This window comes from Erythrolamprus reginae, chromosome 12 (genome assembly GCF_031021105.1).
Source record: "Erythrolamprus reginae isolate rEryReg1 chromosome 12, rEryReg1.hap1, whole genome shotgun sequence".
Classification (NCBI taxonomy): Eukaryota; Metazoa; Chordata; class Lepidosauria; order Squamata; family Dipsadidae; genus Erythrolamprus; species Erythrolamprus reginae.
The window spans coordinates 32,578,688-32,595,129 of NC_091961.1; the positions used below are offsets into that span (position 1 = coordinate 32,578,688).

General features: G+C 42.3%; 1 protein-coding gene across 1 annotated transcript in view; it reads left to right on the forward strand.

Moving 5' to 3' along the window:
• The window catches only part of LOC139174895 (6-pyruvoyl tetrahydrobiopterin synthase-like), a 129,471-nt gene that overhangs the window by 83,719 nt on the left and 29,310 nt on the right, over positions 1–16,442 (forward strand). The window lies entirely within an intron of this gene.

Genomic DNA, 16,442 nt, shown 5'->3' on the forward strand with positions numbered 1-16,442 from the left:
GGAGCTCCAAATTTTGCTACAGGAACTGCGTTACTGGCCGTTCCCATAGGAGCCCATCACTGTATCCATCCTAAAATAAAATACAGGAAATAGTATAAGGGCAGAGTAGATAGACCAAGAGGTCTTTTTCTGCTGTCAATCTACAATTTTTTATTTATTTATTTATATTTATTTGTTTGTTTTGTCCAATACACAATAATACACAATGAAGGTTATAGAGGATATATAGTAGAATGTATCAAAGAGAGTATAGAAGAGAAATATAGGAGTAAAATAGAATAGCAGAAAAATGGTTGCCACCGAGAGGAGGGGGTCACACTATTTTCCTGGGCTCCAGAGGGCCGGACAAGGAACAACGGTTGGAAGCTGACGAAGGAGAGATTCAACCTGGAGATAAGGAGGAATTTCCTGATGGTCAGAGCGATCAACCAGTGGAACGGCCTGCCAGTGGAGGTTGTGAACTCCCCAACTTTGGACCTTTTCAAGAGGAGATTGGACTGCCATTTGGCTGGGGTGCTGTAGGATTTCTTGCTCAAGCAGGGGGTTGGACTTGATGACCTGTAAGGTCCCTTTCAACTCTAATAATAAATTTAAAAAAATAAATAAATATAAGAGATAAAAGAGATAGAAGAGATATAATGGATAGAAGAGATAGAAGAGAAGATATTGAGTTGTTAACCTGATCCTACATAGCTTCTGCTCCGGCAATCTCACACTACTCACCAGAGCCTACAAAACTTTTGTCAGACCCATCCTTGAATACAGCTCATCTGTCTGGAACCCATACCACATCTCGGACATCAACACCCTTGAAAACGTCCAAAGATATTTCACCAGAAGAGCCCTTCACTCCTCCACTCGAAAGAGAATACCCTACGAGACTAGACTTTCAATCCTGGGTCTAGAAAGATTAGAACTACGACGCCTTAAACAAGATCTAAGTAATGCCCACAAGATCATATACTGCAACGTCCTACCGGTCAAAGACTACTTCAGCTTCAACCGCAACAACACAAGAGCACGTAACAGATTCAAACTTAATATTAATCGCTCCAAACTTGACTGTAAAAAATATGACTTCAGTAACCGAGTTGTCGAAGCGTGGAACTCATTACCGGACTCAATAGTGTCATCCCCAAACCCCCAACATTTCTCCCTTAGACTCTACACGATTGAGCTCTCCAGGTTCCTAAGAGGTCAGTAAGGGGTGTACATAAGTGCCCTAGTGTGCCTTTTATCCCCTGTCCAATTGTCTTTCCTTTATCTCATATATATATTTTCTTCCTTTCATATATCTTCTCCTCTATTTTTACATATTATCTTTATATCATGTCCATTCTGTTCCATATGTATTGTGTATTGGACAAATGAATGAATGAATGAATGAATAAATAAATATAGGAGATATAAGAGAGACTATAGAACAGGGGGCACTGGCACTCTGGTGCACTTATGTATGCCCCTTACTGACCTCTTAGGAACTTGGAGAGGTCAACCGTAGATCGTCTAAGGTCAGATGGAATCAGTAACAAAAAAGCTAAGAGAGAGAGAGAACAACAGGAGAGGCTGCAATTTCCAAAGACTAATGGCCGAATCTTCATCCGTCAGAGCTAATCAGGTGATACCGTAGGTGGCTTAGTCCCTCAAAAGCCCTGGGCTATTCTGATTATCCAGTGATTGACATGAGCAAACCAATTCCTGAAACACTGCAGCCGGAGATAATATGGATTTATGTGTTTAGATTCCTAATCTGCTGCCGGGGCATCAGCCACCATCAAAACACCAAGCTGAGCACACCAGCCATATACGACAGGTCAGAATCCTTGAAAAAAAAAAAGGCATGGATTATTTAAAAAACAAAACGAGCCTTTCTGTTGACGACACCATCATTTGAAATAAAATCTGCACTCAGTAGGCAGAGGGGAAAATAATAATAATGCCAAGCACAACCAGCGTTGGTTTTAAGCACTCGGGAGCCAAGAGTTTAACTCAACCAGCCGAATGGTGTGTTATTTTATTATTAGTTTCCTTTCGCCAATAAAATGACCACAGTTTTTCCCCTTTGCCTTTGAGCTGAAGGGTTGCAAACAATGACGTGGTTTTGATGAAGGACCAAGGCAGCTAAAATTAGCTGGTTCTGTTTCCTTTCCCTCTTACACTTCAATTTACTGGGAATACTGTGTTCACCTACAAAAAGAGATGGATCAAATTGAACGGGTCCAAAGATGGGCTACAAAAATGGTGGAGGGTCTTCAGCATCAAACTTCTCAGGAAAGACTTCATGAACTCAAGCCGTAGAGTCTGGAGGACAGAAGGGAAAGTGGGGGCATGATCGAAACATTTAAATATGTTAAAGGGGTAAATAAGGTTCAGGAGGGAAGTGGATACGGATCAAATTGAACGGGTCCAAAGACGGACTACAAAAATAGTGGAAGGTCTGAAGCATAAAACCGATCAGGAAAGACCTCATGAACTCAATCTGTAGAGTCTGAAGGATGGAAGGGAAAGGGGGGACACGATCAAAATATTGAAATACGTGAAAGGGTTAAATAAGGTTCAGGAGGGAAGGGTTTTTAAATAGGAAAGTGAACACAAGAACAAGGGGGCCCAATTGGAGGTCAGTTGGGGAAAAGATCAGAAGCCACATGATAAAATATTATTTGACTGAAAGAATAGCAGATGCTTGGAACAAAATTCCAGCAGACGTGGCTGGTCAATCCACGGGAACTGAATTTAAGCATGCCTGGGATAAACATCGATCCATCCTAAGATAAAATACAGGAAATAGTATAAGGGCAGACTAGATGGACCAGGAGGTCCCCATTTTTTTTAAAAAAAATCATCCACATTCACCCAATCATAAACTGTACTTTCATATCATCAGCTGGAGCTAGATATTAAATCTGCTGGCAAAGGTGAGGTTTTAAAGCCTTATGAAAGGCCAGGAGGGTGGGGGCAGTAAGAATCTCTGGAGGGAGCTGATGCCAAAGGGCTGGAGCCACCACAGAGAAGGCCCTTCCCCTCGGCCCCGCCAGACGGCATTACCTTTAGCTGCTAGGCCAATTGTCTATGGAGATTGTCAGTCATCCAGGCCATGGTTCTACCAAATATGCTTTTTCAAGAGGTAACTGGATTTTCTCGATTTTCCTCAAAGACCTTTCCCTTCTCATCCAAGGAGCTTCTTCAACTCTGGCTGGACAGTGGAGAATGGAAAGATTGACACTCCTGGAAGATGGCTGGTCATTTTCATCCTTTTAAATCTGTCCATTCCCCCCCACCCAGTGTTGTGGTTAGCTCTCGCCCAGCTCCTGCCCCAAGGACTGTGGATGTGGGGGAGACATCCACATGCTGCAGGCCTGTTTTGCCCCCGGTGGAATCTGCTGATGAAGGCTCCTCTGACCAAGAAGACATGAGTGACAGGGAGGCGGAGAGTGGGGCAGACAGCTCAGAAGGAGATCAATTATCTAGCTCCTCCTTGGATTCAGAACAAGAGTTAATGATACAGCCACGCATGTGGAGAGCAATGCAAGGCAACAACAACTTAAAGATTATTATCAGAGAAAATGAGGCCACCTGTGGTTGGGTGGGGCTGTGGTCATTAGTGAGGCTGCTATAAAGAGCAGCCTGTGGGTTTGGCCATTGTGGAGGATTATCTGATCGTTGTGTTTCGTGACTGCTTTACTGACTTTGATCTTTTGTGTGCTGATGTTTCCCCGCTTTGAAACTAAACCAGAGCAAAGTCTGTTTCACTTTGTGAAAGAAGAAGGACTGTGAATTGCCTCACAGCTGCAAGCTAAGTATCTCAGAACTGATAAGGGACTTGTACAAATTACCAGTTTGTTTGGAGATGAGGGCTCTTTGCTATACCAAAAGAGGGCTTGGTTTAAGTGAATTTTCATTATTTGAATTTTCAAACGTGTGTGTGTCTGAAATTTGTACCTGTGAATTTTTGGGAGGAGTCTACCAGAGAGCCCGACAGAACACCCAGCCAGAGTTGAAGAAACCTCTGTGGATGAGAATTGAAATATCTTCGAAGAAAAACAAGAAAGTCCAGTTGAATTTTGCAAAAAAGAGATAGAGAGAGAGAGAGAGAGAGAGAGAGAGAGAAGGAACCTTGGGGACTTCAGTCCAACTGAAACTGGCCTTTCCTGGTGACGTTGTTTGCTACGATGCAGCCAAACTGGGAAGAGCTTTGCTGAAAAGCCACTAGTGCATTAAATCATTTGATTAAGCAATCAGTTGTCGGGTGGATTTAAAAAGGGAACTTGAAGCAAAGCACGATGAATCTTTGCAGTTCATTGGGCAAATTCAATCCCGTCCAACATCTGAAGGCTGCAAAGCCCTCAAATTAGATTGTCACAGTTTTTGGCCTTCTGAACTGCAACATGCTCTCTCTCTCTTCTCTTCTCTTCTCTTTTCTCCTCTCTCTCTTTTTTTTCTGGGTAATTTTTTAATTTTTTTTCTCATATATTCAAACAATAACAGTATAGCATCTATTTTCCATAAGTAAAGTGCAATATTCTGTTAGGAACTCATATCAATTAAAGTAACTCATTAAAGTAACTCGTATCTCTCTTTTCTCTCATCTTCCTCTCTCTCCTCTCTCTCTCTTTTCTCTCTTCTCTCTCTTATTTCTTTCTTCTTTCTCTCTTCTCTCTCTTCTACCTCTCTCACTCTCTTATTTCTTTCTTCTTTCTTTCTTCTCTCTCTTCTACCTCTCTTTCTCTCTCCTCTCTCTCTTCTCTCTTATTTCTTCTTTCTCTCTTCTCTCTCTTCTACCTCTCTCTCTCTTCTCTCTCTTATTTCTTTCTTCTTTCTCTCTTCTATCTCTCTTTCTCTCTTCCTCTCTCTCCTCTCTCTCTTCTCTCTCTTATTTCTTCCTTCTCTGTTCTCTCTCTTCTACCTCTCTTTCTCTCTCTCTCTCCTCTCTCTCTTCTTTCTTCTTTCTCTCTTCTCTCTCTTCTACCTCTCGCTCTCTTCCTCTCTCTCCTCTCTCTCGTCTCTCATTTCTTTCTTCTTTCTCTCTTCTCTCTCTTCTACCTCTCTCTCTCTCTCTCGGTCACGTTCCTCTTCCCATCTGCAAAAGTCTCTTTCTGAAATAATAGGGGGAAAAATATAAAACTGTGGCATCTCTCCGCCCAAACAGAGGCGGGGTTGTAGCATTTGTTATACAATTTGAGTTGATAACCATTCAGGTAATAAACATCCATCTTCCAATTGTCAGGGTGCAAAGGCGCTTTGGCCTGGCTCCATTCCGTGGATCGCATGGGAGAAATAACTTACGTCGATGGAATAAATGCCGTACTAAATTACATCAAGTGGCAGTTGGATAATGGCGCATTAGGCGGGTGTCCTTTGCCTGCGATGCAAATACTTTATGTCTCGTGTAAAAGCCCAGGCGGAAACTTTAGGATCCTGTCCAGATTCTGCAGGGTTACCACGAAGGCTGGGACGGTATTGAACGATGGTGGTCGAAAAGATTGGAAGTCTCAAGATGATGTGGAGCATTTGAGATGTTGCAATGTGCCCCATTGTTTTAGGCTCTGAGATACAGCAACTACATCTTCTTGAGATCCAGCAACTACTGGAGTTTAGTTTGGTTTGGTAGAATAATCAAAGCATCGGGTTAGAAACATACGACGAACGGTTGCAGGAACTGGGCATGGCTAGTTTAATGAAGATAAGGACCAAGGGAGATATGAAAACAGTCTTCCAATATCTCAGGGGTTGCCACAAAGAAGAGGGAGTCAACCTATTCTCCAAAGCACCTGAGGGTAGAACAAGAAGCAATGGATGGAAACTAAACAGGGAGAGAAACAACTTAGAACTAAGGAGAAATTTCCTGACAGTGAGAACAATTAATCAGTAGAACAACTTGCCTCCAGAAGTTGTGAATGCTCCAACACTGGAAGTTTTTAAGAAGATGTTGGATAACCATCTGTCTGAAGTAGTGTAGGGTTTCCTGCCTAAGCAGGGGGTTGGACTAGAAGACCTCCAAGGTACTTTCAAACTTTGTTGTTGTTGTTCTTGTTGTTAATAATAATACTAATACTAATACTAATAATAATAATAATAATAATAATAATAATAATAATAATAATTTATTAGATTTGTATGCCGCCCCTCTCCGAAGACTCGGGGTGGCTCACAACAATAATGAAAACAATATTATAGTAAAACAAATCTAATATTAAAAAAACATATAAAACCCTATCATTATTTTAAAAAATCCAAACAACACATTCATATCAAACATAAAACAAAGTATAAAAGAGCCTGGCGGAAAGGTTGTTGTTGTTGTTGTTATTATTATTATTATTAAACTGGGAAAAACAGAGTTCTAGTTCTACCATAGGCATGAAGTCAATTGGATGGTCTTGGGCCAGTCACTTTCTGTGTCCTGGGAAGGAAAGAAGGAAGGAAGGAAGGAAAGAAGGAAGGAAGGAAGGAAGGAAGGAAGGGCAAACCACCTGACATCTTGCAAAGAAAACTGCAGGAACTTCTCCACGCAGTTGCCAGGAGTCAACGCTGACTTGAAGACCCCCAAATCATTACCTCAGGGTAGCCATGTTGTATGAATCCAACTCTTGGTCAGATGTTTGCTTCAACAAGTTCCATATTGTCTACAGCAGGTTTTGCTGATGTGTTCTACTGCAGAGATGCTGGCAACAACTTCATTTTAGGGCTGGTATTAAGTGAGGATGTCCTTCATTTGCAGGAAGCTTTAGGGCTAGAAGTTCAGGCTTATTTTGGAAACAGTCCCATCTCCCCTACTTCAACACATGCTGGTTGACCAAAGCTGAGGAGATGAATGTTGAGATGAGCATAGAAGAGGAGGAGACTGTCAATTAGGCTGAGGAACCTCAAGGAAAGGTCTGGAGACTTGAGTAAGCCTTTCCTTCTAACGAGAGAAGACTAGTAAGAACGTTTGTCAAGGAAACGTCTTGGAATTGTCTGGAGAAGACAAACCAGCTTGTTTATGTGAAGAGCAGCAGAAGACCTCTCGTGCTAATGAGGTCAAGGCTACCGCATTTAAAATAATGGGCTCAGCTGCTTCATTAAGCAAGCCCCTTTGGTGATGCCGTTGGATGGTGACGGAGAAAACCAGGGACCAAAATAGGTGGGGAAAAAGGGTGAAAAGGACAGCAGAAAAGGGAGGGATGGAAGAAAAAGGCCATTCTATTTCTCTCTCCCCCTCTCCTCCCTTTTTACTACAACTTAAATAATTAATAAGCAAAGGATGATGGGCAGCAGCTTCAACTTACAGGCCCCGGAGTCCATGAAAGCCATCCAGGTTGCTTAGCAACCAGCCTAGGCCCAGAAATGTGTGGGTCCTCATTGCAAGGAGGTGTTAAAGCAATTAATTAAGGGCCGGAGCAGCGGAGTCGGTGCTGAAAATGGACGAACGGACAAAGTAATGAGTAAATAAAGGAGGAGGACGATGTACTAGGCATTGTTTGCCCCAATCCATCAACAAAAATCTCAAATCAGTCATGGAAGTCATTTTTCAAGTAAAAGGGTCCCCCCCCCCCTTTTAAAATATTTTATTAATTTTCCACTTTTAAAAAGGAAGCCCAAAAGTAAATACAGAATAAAATCGAAGAAATTTAAATTAAATAATAGTATATACAGATATTAGCATTATATTAGCATTAAAGGCACTATGTTCATATTATATTAATTATACTAATTATATTAATTATATGAAGGTGAACACAAGAACAAGGGGGCACAATCTGAGATTAGTTGGGGGAAAGTTCAGAAGCAACATGAGAAAATATTATTTTGCTGAACGAGTAGTAGATGCTTGGAGCAAACTTCCAGCAGACGTGGTTTGTAACAGAATTTAAACCTGCCTGGGATAAACATATATCCATCCTAAGATAAAATACAGGAAATAGTATAAGGGCAGACGAAATGGACCACGAGGCAAAACTCATAGCAAAACTATACTCTCTCTATTTTATTTACATAACACCAACACTATCTTACTAGACAACAACAATCATCGACCAACCAGACCAACCATAGACTAACCACACCTATGCAAAGGTGCATTACAGTATATACAATTCTTAACCAATCAGGTCATTGCACATTCTGCTGATCTATCATGATTCAGTGTTCCTTTTAATTTGCAATAATTATGTCCTACTCCACTGTACCTGAAATTTTACCCCCGGTACTAATCCTGACCCCAAGGATGGTGGAAGGAGGAGGGACATCACCAGACCACCGGACAATGCTCTGATTGGAGTATGTGATTGATTGTTTGGGGTTGAGGGAAAAACGTTCACTTTTAATTAGGTGAAAAACCGCTGGACTTTTTGGGGTCGGTTTTCACCCTATTTGGGCCAATATGGTATTTCCAATAAAGCTCTTCTTTGAGCAATCTAATTGCCTTGGAGTGTTGCCTGAAATGGATTTATGACTTGGAACCCTGACAGATTTCTCTGGTGGAAGGAAAGTCAGATCTCCAAAGGCTTCCCATCCCCTGGCTTGTTGGAAAGCTCTTTTAAACTCATGGTTGGGATGGAGGAATGAAGGAAGGAAATAAGTGAAGGAAGGAAGGAAAGAAGGGATAAGGGAAGGAAGGAAATAAAAGGTGAAGGGAGGGTGGTAGGAAGGTATGGCAGAAGGAAGGAAGGAAATAAGAGACGAAAGAAGTAAGAAAAAAGGATGAAGGAAGGAAAGAAGGGATGGAGAAAGGAAGGAAAGAAGGGATGGAGAATGGAAGGAAGAAAATAGGTGAAGGAAGGAAAGAAAGAATGGAGGAAGGAAGGAAAGATGGGATGGAGGAAGGTAAGGGATGGAGGAAGGAAGGAAAGAATGGATGGAGGATGGAAGGAAAGGATGGAGGAAGGAAGGAAGGAAATAGGTGAAGGAAGGAAAGAAGGGATGGAGGAAGGAAGGAAAAAGGGTTGTAGGAAGGAAGGAAAGAAGGGATGGAGGATGGAAGGAAAGGATGGAGGAAGGAAGGAAGGAAATAGGTGAAGGGAGGAAGGAAATAGGTGAAGGAAGGAAAGAAGGGATGGAGGAAGGAAGGAAAGAAGGGATGGAGGAAGGAAGGAAAAAGGGTTGGAGGAAGGAAAGAAGGGATGGAGGAAGGAAGGAAAAAGGGTTGGAGGAAGGAAAGAAGGGATGGAGAAAGGAAGGAAAGAAGGGATGGAGGAAGGAAAGAAATAGGTGAAGGAAGGAAAGAAGGGATGGAGGAAGGAAGGAAAAAGGGTTGGAGGAAGGAAAGAAGGGATGGAGGAAGGAAGGAAAGAAGGGATGGAGGAAGGAAGGAAAGAAGGGATGGAGGAAGGAAGGAAAGAAGGGATGGAGGATAGAAGGAAAGGATGGAGGAAGGAAGGAAATAGGTGAAGGAAGGAAAGAAGGAATGGAGGAAGGAAGGAAAGAATGGAGGAAGGAAGGAAAGAAGGGATGGATGAAGGAAAGAAGGGATGGAGGATGGAAGGAAAGAAAGGATGGAGGAAGGAAATAGGTGAAGGAAGGAAAGAAGGGATGGAGGGAGGGTGGGAGAAAGGGATGGAAGGAGGAAGGAAGGAAGATAGTGAGGAAGGCCAATATTTTTCAGTAAGACATTGGTCTTCCATAGTTCCACATCTGTCTGCAGGTTGTCCATTTAAGTCTGAAAAGCAAGATGGTGGGAAATAAAAGATGGAAGTCAAACCAATCCAAAGGCAAACTGCAGAAAGCAAAGGAAGACCAGGGCAGGAAAAGAAAGAGGGGAGACCTTCTCTTTTGGAAGGTGACTCAATCCTTGCCCCAATGGAGAGAGGACCTATTTGGGGGGGGGAGAAGTACTCCGTGATGGGAGGAAGAAGCACAAGACCATCCATGATGCCCAGCCGTTTGCATCAGCCATCCCAGGTGTCAAATCTTTGGGGCTTAAAAGATTTCTCTTCCTCCTCAAAGGTTTCGGGAGGATTAAATCAGCAGTTCTGCGAATGATGGAGAATGGGCCTGTCTGTTCTTTGGGAATCTGTGCCCAGGCTGATAAGGAACACGTACTGGTCCCCTGTCTCATGCAACCAGCTTTATTGTCAATCGTACAACAGCTGTGCAAATAAACTGACAAATCTTATTCATCCATAGTCTTTTAGCAGCACAACCCGGCCTCCGCACACACAGTGGTGGTGGGGAGCTCTGGGGGGCATCCATGAGGTAGGAATAGCTTGGAAGGGAAAAGAGACAATCTTTGCTTTGGGCTGACAGTCCACTTGTCAATTTATTGGTGGAGTTGTTAGCGTTGGTATAAGTAGCTGATAAGGAATTTGGGAATCATTTCTCTCTCTCACTGTCTCTTTCTCTCTCTCCCTCTCTGTCTCTCTCTGTCTTCCTTCCTCCCTCTCCTCCCCATCCATCCATCCATCCATCCTTGGAGAAATAAGTAAATTCACTTTTGTTTGGATTTCTTTCCCTCCAGATAGCTCTTAAATTATGGCCATTTCAAAAAAGACTTTAGGTAGTTTCTTTCATGCTTTTTATTTCCAGATTTGTAATCAAATTTCGGGTTTACAACTGCATTAAAATCCCCAATATTTTCTCTTTTTTTGCAATTAGTAATTTGTTCATAAAGTTTTTGTTCATAAAATTCATTTTGTCCAGTATTTGGAACATAGGAATAGGAAAGTGAACACAAGAACAAGGGGACACAATCTGAAGTTAGTTGGGGGAAAGATCAGAAGCAACATGAGAAAATATGAGTAGATGCTTGGAACAAACTTTCAGCAGACGTGGTTGGTAAATCCACAGTCACTGAATTTAAACATGCCTGGGATAAACACAGATCCATCCTAAGATAAAATACAAAAAATAGTATAAGGGCAGACTAGATGGACCAGGAGGTCTTTTTCTGCCGTCAGTCTTCTATGTTTCTATGTTTCTATAGATAGCTACAGATATTATTTTTGTCTGATTTACTGAGATTTCTTTAAAAAAAAATCTTTATTGAATATTTACATTAAAAAAGAGAAAAAGATTTACTGAGATTTCTATCACTATTATATTTCCTTCTACGGTATATCTTTCCATATTTGTTTCGGGTTTAACCACTGCTTAACATATATCGCTATTCCTTTCTTCCATCCATTCCTTCCATCCATCCATTCACCCACCCATCCATCCATCCATCCATCCGTGCACACATACTGACATTTCAGAAATTATGGATGGGATTTAGCTGCACATGACTTAACATTTCTTATGTATGTAAATTCCAGATGGGTTGGGACTTGGGAAGGAAACTCTAGAAATTTGCAGCCATCGTAACAACCACTGGAAAACTTGGGTTATGGAGCTCCAAGTATCTAAAGGACATCAGGATGGGAAAAGGTTTTGAGACCTTCGCATCATGGCTTGCTTGATGCCGGAATAGGTTTCCTTGGAAGGCAGACACAAAGCCCACCAATCTTTGGGGCACCACCTCCATTCCACTAGAGGAGAGCCTTCCCTCCAAGGGTTAAAACCCCCTGCTGTAATTAGGTCTTAATTGTTAACAGCTGTACCCATTATTGGTTTAATGCCTAATTAATTGCTACAATTAATGCTGCTTTGCCTCTACTCTACCCATCTTGAAAAAGGTTTGCAGGGAGATTTTGTTGAAAGTTATATGTTAATTAATTTGCTAGCATCCTTTCTCCTCCCCACCCCTGCTTTTTAATTAAATATCCTAAATCCAGGACTCTTTTTCTACTGGAAGCAATTAAATAGGGTTCAGTTAAGTCTGGACTGACCTTTGAACTTCTTTGGAAAGTGGGATGAAGTGAGCCACAAGTTACCAATTAACTGCTCAGCTTATGGATGCTGTTTTGAAGGTGCTAATAGAGACTTTTCTCCACTCGCGGCCGGCCCGGTTTCTTGGTTTCTGGCCCCAATTTACGCCCTTGGCATTTGAAATCTTTTTAGCAGGTATACCCTCTGTTCTGTGCACAGCCTCTTGGACTGAACCCACCGACTCAAAAGTCCCTTATTTCACGGTAAAATCACACTCTTTATTGATAAATAAATATTGAGTCTGTCATCTGCACCTCTATAACTGTCTGGTTTGGTGCTGCAACCCAACAGGACCGACACAGACTTCAGAGGATAATTAGAACTGCAGAAAAAACAATTGCTGCCAACCTGCCTTCCATTGAGGACCAGTCAAAAAGAGGGCGAGGAAAATATTTACTGACCCCTCACATCCTGGACACAAATTGTTTCATCTCCTACCCTCAAAACATTGCTACAGAGCACTGCACACCAAGACAACTAGACACAAGAACAGTTTTTTTTCCAAACGCCATCACTCTACTAAACAAATAATTCCCTCAACACTGTCAGACTTTCTACTAAATCTGCACTTCTATTCTACTAGTTTTTCTCATCATTCCTTTCACCCATTTCCTCCCATGTTGACTGTATGACTGTAACTTGTTGCTTATATCCTAAGATTTTAATTAATATTGCTTCTTCGTTGCTTATTTGACCCCTATGACAATCATTAAGTGTTGTACCACATGATTCTTGACAAATGTATATTTTATTTTATGTACGCTGAGAGCATATGCACCAAGACAAATTCCTTGTGTGTCCAATCACACTTGGCCAATAAAAATTCTATTCTATTCTATTCCATTCTATAAAAGCAACACACAGCGAAAAGCAGATTTGAATGGCAAAGAAAAGGGAGTAATTTCTCTATCCAGAGTTAAACATCAGCAAATTCTGGGAAAAGCACCAACTTGGCCTAAAGACATTTCTTAGATAACTAAGTCTGCCGCACGAATCCCAGCGACCAGTGAAGTCCCACGGAGTTGGTCTCCTTAGGGTCCCGTCCACCAAACAATGTTGACTGGTGGGACCTAGGGGAGGAGCCTTCTAGTCTGCCCTTATACTATTTCCTGTATTTTATCTTAGGATGGATCTATGTTTATCCCAGGCATGTTTCAATTCAGTTCCTGTGGACTGACCAACCAGGTCTGCTGGAAGTTTGTTCCAGGCATCTACTACTCTTTCAGTACAATAATATCTTCTCACGTTGCTTCTGATCTTTCCCCCAACTAACCTCAGATTGTGCCCCCTTGTTCTTGTGTTCACTTTCCTACTAAAAACACTCCCCTCCTGAGTCATATTTAACCCCGTAATATATTAAAATGTTTCGATCGTGTCTCCTCTTTCCCTTCTGTCCTCCAGACTATATAGATTGAGTCCATGAAGTCTTTCCTGATAGGTTTTATGCTTAAGGCCTTCCACCATTCTTGTAGCTGTCTTTGGACCCGTTCAATTTTGTCAATATCTTTTTGTAGGTGAAGTCGTAGACCCATAGACTTCAAATCCCAGAATTCCAAGGTTGGCTCAGGAATTCTGGGTGTGGAAGTCCACAGGTTGTAAAGGTGGCCATAGTTGCTCACCCCTGCTCCTAGAAGTTTCCACAACGATGAATAGTTGTTGTAGACATTATCTGCTGGGATATTTTTAGGTGTTGGATTGCAGTCCGCAATTCAAGCCAGTAGCTGTCCAGATCCTTTGGAAGTTTTATCCAAGTAGACAAGCTTAATAAGATTGTATTTGTTTTGTTACCAAACAGTATGTACGGTAGATACCGACAAATGAACAAGATCTTATTTTAGCAATTGTGTCTTAATGAATGTTCTCAGCCTAGCCGTGACTAGCTTAGCCCTTGACATAACAGTCAAGATCTACCACTGTGTTCTGGTGGTACAAAGGTTTTGCAAATCTGTTAGGTAATAGTAGAATTTCTACCCTTAACCCCCAAAATACCACAATGAAGACGTCTTCCATAATACAATATATTTCCATATATACATACATATACATATACATAAAAGCAAGCTTATTATTATTATTATTATTATTATTATTATTATTATTATTATTATTATTATTATTAATTGGATTTGTATGCCGCCCCTCTCCGAAGACTTGGGGCGGCTAACAACAGTGGTAAAACAACATGAACAATCCAATTAATAAAAACAACTAAAAAACCCTTATTATAAAACCAAACAGACACACAAACATACCATGCATAACTTGTAATAGCCTAGGGGGAAAGGATAACTTAACTCCCTCATGCCTGGCGACAAAGGTGGGTCTTAAGTAATTTGCAAAAGACAAGGAGGGTGGGGGCCATTCTAATCTCTGGGGGGAGTTGATTCCAGTGGGTCGGGGCCGCCACAGAGAAGGCTCTTCCCCTGGGCCTCGCCAAATGACATTGTTTGGTCGACGGGACCTGGAGAAGGCCAACTCTGTGGGACCTTATCGGCCGCTGGGATTCGTGCGGTAGAAGGCGGTTCTGGATGTATTCTGGCCCAATGCCATGTAGGGCTTTAAAGGTCATGACCAACACTTTGAATTGTGACCCGAAACCGATCGGCAGCTTAGGAGTTCTTAGTAGTTTTAAATAAATTTTATGCATTCTCGAGATCATGATGGCTACTGCTTCTTAATTGATAAGGGCACATCTGCAGAAGTGAAATTTCGTGGCAGAGGTGAGAACCCCCATGTTCTCTTGTGGGCTTCTCAGTGGTCCGAAAGGAAACGGCGCCTGGTCTTAAAACTATAACAACCTTTGTGCTGTGAATTCGCAGCTTTTCCAGAACACTCTTCTTTCATTTCATATCATTTCTTCCAAAGCATCTGTCAATCAGAAAAATGTAAAGAATTGCATTTGGAAGATAAAGCTTGCCTTCCAAGAAATTGGGTGGGTGGGTTCTGATGGGAGTGGAAAGAGAGCAGAGTGGTTTTTGATATATATTTTTTGCTTTTCATCAGGTAGGAGAACAATCATCGGGTTAAGGGTGGGGGGTAGTGATGGGCGAACCGAATCCGCACAATTCGGGTCCATTGAAAATTTTTTCAAAGTTCGGGGTCGTGTTAGGCGTTCGGAGCTTTGACGTCACCGGCAGGTTGCTAAGGACGCCAAGGTGATCACTTCCTGGATTCCATGGAACCCAGGAAGTGATCACCTTGGCGTCCTTAGCAACCTGCCCGTGACGTCAAAGCTCTGCCCCTGGAATCTCTTCATGGGAGGGATTCCCCGTTGGGGTTCGAATTCGGGTTCGGTTCGGGTTCGGCCGAATTTTGCGTAAAGTTCATCCGAACTTGCCGAACCCGAACACCGTTGGGTTCGCCCATCACTAGCAAAGGCGCACAAAGTCTAATTATGGTTTAATTTGGCGCTAAGGCATCGTTTGCAACAGAAGGTTTTTGAATTTGGCTCTGTGGGTCGCAAAAGAGAGCTTTGGCCAATGCCAACAATGCAAAATAGCAATGGGAGTTATTTGAGGCAGGATCCCTCCACCCAGACTGCTGAAACTGCTAAAACCCCCAACCTGGGACCAATTAGGGTTTATATTTAACCTAGGGAGGCGTGGGTGACTCATCCTGCCATTTCCTCGACTGAGTTTGTCAGATCTGCCAAGAAAAAGGTTTCAAGCAGAGGTTGAACTCATGGGTTGGTTCGTTGTGGGCTCCACGAAGGAGAACGGGTGCCCACAGTCTCCTCCGTGCTGGGGTGGTGCAAAGCTCCAGGACAAATGGGACCCTCCCCTCCCACTTCTGAAATTACATGCTTTGTCCTCTTGGCCTTGAGGAACATCTGGAGATGATTTGCAAGGAGACGTTTTACAAATAAGGAGGGAGCTTCCCTCCACCGAGGATCATTCCTGGAATGTCGGAACTCCCGTCTGTTCCCCAAGAGCGAAACTTTCTCACACGTGTCTCCCAGATAATTTTGGGGGGTGGGGGTTGGTGCTGGCATCTGTTTCCAATAGTGGAGCACGCTAGACCTCGTGGTTCTTCTGAAGAATTCCCTGCCCCCCCCCTTCAAAAATAAACCCTTGCAGATGACAATGCCACCACGTTGCCACAAAACATTGAGATCATAGTTCTGTCTCTCCTTCAAAGCGGCCCCTCCCCCGGGGACGTTGCCTGGCTGAGAAACCAAAAATACTTGGAAAGTATTGTGAGAAATCTCCATGGAGTTGTATTGTATTATAAACTTTTAAAAATATATTGTTCTTGTTGTTGTAAGCCACCCAGAGTCCTTAGAGAGTTGAGTGGCATATAAATCAAACTAATAAATAAATTTATTATTTATTATTATTTTTTTAAATTTATTTATTAATAGATAGATAGATAGATAGATAGATAGATAGATAGATAGATAGATAAACAGATGCTATATATATATCATACAGAATATAGTTGTTGGCTATGAATAAATTAACTGCCTTGAAATGGTCCTGGGTTGGGCCTAGAGGCAAAAAGGAGCTGTGACGTTCCTTCAATATACCAGGGTGATAAAAAAAACATATAGCCCCTCCCTGGTACAGAGCTGGAGGGATCAGGTCTGGTGACTCAACTGTTAATTCTCTGCCTTACAAGGCAGAAGCTGCCAGATCGAATCCCAGTAAGGGTGTGGCTAGCTG